The sequence below is a fragment of the Thamnophis elegans genome, chromosome 4, assembly GCF_009769535.1.
Source record: "Thamnophis elegans isolate rThaEle1 chromosome 4, rThaEle1.pri, whole genome shotgun sequence".
In the NCBI taxonomy this organism is placed as follows: domain Eukaryota; kingdom Metazoa; phylum Chordata; class Lepidosauria; order Squamata; family Colubridae; genus Thamnophis; species Thamnophis elegans.
This window is the reverse complement of record NC_045544.1, coordinates 118879069-118882220: the sequence shown is the minus strand read 5'-3', so window position 1 is coordinate 118882220 and position 3152 is coordinate 118879069. Positions and strand designations below refer to the sequence as shown.

The 3152-nt window shown below is 37.8% G+C and overlaps 1 long non-coding RNA gene across 1 annotated transcript; it reads right to left on the bottom strand.

The window, feature by feature from the left end:
- Positions 1-212: 212 nt before the first annotated feature.
- LOC116508094 lies at positions 213-2755 on the bottom strand. Its single transcript, XR_004255275.1, has 2 exons — positions 2172-2755; positions 213-1044 (listed from the first exon to the last, which is right to left on the bottom strand). It is a non-coding gene; the product is annotated as an uncharacterized LOC116508094 (long non-coding RNA).
- Between the last annotated feature and the right edge of the window lie 397 nt (positions 2756-3152).

Here is a 3152-nt window from a genome sequence, read left to right as displayed (position 1 = left end):
TGCCGGCTTCTCTTCCACCAATCGGGAATCTTGCAGGGCTGGGTTTGAGGGGCTCCTCCCCCCACAAAGTGCAAAATTACACATTTCTTTCCTAAGCCTTTCTGTAAACAACCTGATCCCTTTGCTTTCATGTAAGCAGCAATTTTTTAAAAAAAGGAGGGCCACTGCTTGCTCAGCAGAATTAAGAGGGCTGTTCAGTAAATGTGAGTTCATTTGGTGCTTTTGCATCTTATGTGACTGAAGGACTTCTCTGATCCTTCTCTCGGCTCCACAGTCAGGAGGTAGCTGGCACTGACGTCCAAAATTGCAAAGGACACCACCATACTGTAAGTTGCTGGGAGTTTAAATTCAGGGAACGTATTTCCATTTCCTTTCCTTTCTTCTTTTTTCCCCTCCGATTTTGCAGCTTCTTCAAACTGACAGCTAACACAAAGAATTGGCTTCCAAACCCTCTGCTGGTTGATTCTCTTTTTGCAGTGGTGCTGGGTCCTTTTGCAATGCACAATGAATGAATGATGCAATCCCAAAGAGGGAAAACACCAGCATCTCAAGCTGGAGCAGAAAGTTGTTCTTTTTGTATGTTGCATAACGTATCATTTTGAAGCGCCTTTCCCTCTGGTAAAAGTTTTTTTTTAAACTGTAAGACAAACTATATCCAAATCATCAACACTTGTCTCAGGGGAAATCTTCTTATGAAGAGCTTTGCTGGATTACACTCAAAAGTAAAGCATATCATCTAATCCAGCATCTTGCTTTTTATAATAATTGGTCAGATTCTTCAAGGAAACGGAGGCACAAGTTATGAAACTGATATCTTGTTTACATGCTTAGACAGATTTGCTGTGGAATATGGAGATTCCATTTTTCCCATCAGTAATCATTCCCAGTAGATGTATTTATAATAACTTTGACCACTGTTTTGAAGGCATTTTAAGCTTCTATTTTTAAAGTAGTAATCTTTATTTTTAAAAGTTATTTAAGCCCATGTCACATGGGCTTGTTGAAGAAATGTTTTGTTTTGCCAGAGGAAAATAATGCAGGAATCTGTGGAGATAGAAAACATATCTTCATTTTTATTAAACACAGTATTCAGTGTGGTTATCTGAAAGAAATTGAAACAATGTTCTAATGAAAGGAAATCTTTTGAAAAAGAAAAAGAGAAAGAAAGAAAAGCAGAACTTTTCAAATCCTTTTTGTAAACAGCCTTCAGTTTCTCTGAGCTGCAGTTCTGCTGTCAATTTTATACATGGAAATCCATTGGATTTTGTGGAAAACTGTTTGCAGCATATGTATCAAGCAATTTTCTCACAATTATTAACTTTCTGCAACATTTCCAGTATAGATGCCAGTGTTCTCTACTGATGAACTGTTCAGCAAGAGTGAGAAGGAAAGAAAACCCAGAATCTAGGAGTCACAAACAACACAGAATTCACACATACTGATTATTGAGAGCTTCCAAAGGTCTTGTAATTCACTATTTTTATTAGAGAGAGTCTGCTTGCTGTTGGGACTTTCTTTCACCAGGCCAAGAAACTGGGAGCCTTTTTAAAAAGCAAATACTGAACTGTTTATTGTTCCAGGTAGCAGATTCCACAGATAATGCTCCCAGTCCCTGATGGCATCATATTGTATCCCCATATTTTCTCTCTATTTTGTAAAGGTTGAAGAAAGGAAGACTGAGATTCCAGTGCAGAGGGAAGTTCATATACTTTAAAATGTGTTATCTTCATTGATACACTTAATGAGATAAGTGTTGCTGATTTTTTTAAAATTTTCACTATTATTTTTTCTTTCATTATTCCTACTTTGCCTATCGGCAAAAAATTCTAAAAATTGTAAAGGAAACTGACAAGAAATAGCCACAGATATAAATAATAATAATTTTGACAAAAATGGCTGCTTAAAATTGTTGATTTAAAATGTTTTTAAATATATAAACACAGCTTTCTTTTTCTTTTTTGTGATCAGAGTGAATTGCTTTGCACAAAACAAAACCAAATCAGATTTTGAAACTGCCAGTTCAAATTCTTTGCTTTAAAAAGGATGATTCATCCTTGTCAATATTTTTTTAATCTTTGAAATCTAGGACTGGCCTGTTTAAGAGAGGCTTCCCAGTTATGTTTCCTCAAATCTAGCACACTCTCTTTTGTAAAAAGATATTCTGGACTCACCTGTTACTTGAATGTTATCAGTCAAAGAGCAAACATATAAGTCGTAGGTTGTACATTTTCTCATACTATGGTGCTTGATGTCCCTGAGCAGTGATGCAGCAACAAGACCTTTGTCTCCCCTTGGCATGTCCCAGTTACCTTCTGTTCAGATATGGGGTCTTGCCAATTTCATCTCCAGAAAGTAACTGTTAATAATGGTCAGCCCACTGTGTGCTGAACTAGGCAAAGCATGAATGAGACAGCTCAAAGCAAGAGTTGAGCAAGGAAGATGGCACACTAACAGGATCCATAGAGATATTGGCAGCTTCACATATCCCACTAAATGATTATCAGTTTTACTATGGTTTGTTCACCAAGCCATGGCCAGCTTTGTACAAAATTTTGTCTGACTCTGATTGCTGAATCATAAGATATTTTGAGGAGGAAGCCACTTCAAATTCTCACATTAGGCATGGGTGGATCATGCAGCAGTCTCTATTGCCTTCTGTTGCTCAACTGCTGCCCACAGGCTTTTTATTTTTATTTTTTCCAGTTCCAAAGGTGGAAAGCAAATAGCAATAACAATAGCATTTAGACATATACTGATTTACAGCCCTCTAAGCAGTTCACAAATTTCAGCATATTGCCCACAACAATCTGGGTTCTCATTTTACCAACCTGGGAAGGATGGAAGGCTGAGTCAATCTTGAACGGCTCAGAATCGAACTCCTGGAGTGAGCAGTGAGTTAGTCTGCAGTACTTTATTCTAACCACTGCACCATCACGAGTCTATTACTGTAATTCCTCTTCCCCATGAGAAACTGAGCAAGAGGGGAAAAAGCTTTTTAAATTAAGAAAGCATGAATAGAAGCAATCAAATCATGTGTGTTTCAGGTCAAATGGGATTAAATGCAATTGTGGGAGTACAGATCATCGTTCAAGAGCCAAGGTGGCGCAGTGGTTAAATGCAGCACTGCAGGCTACTGCTAGATCAGCAGTTCA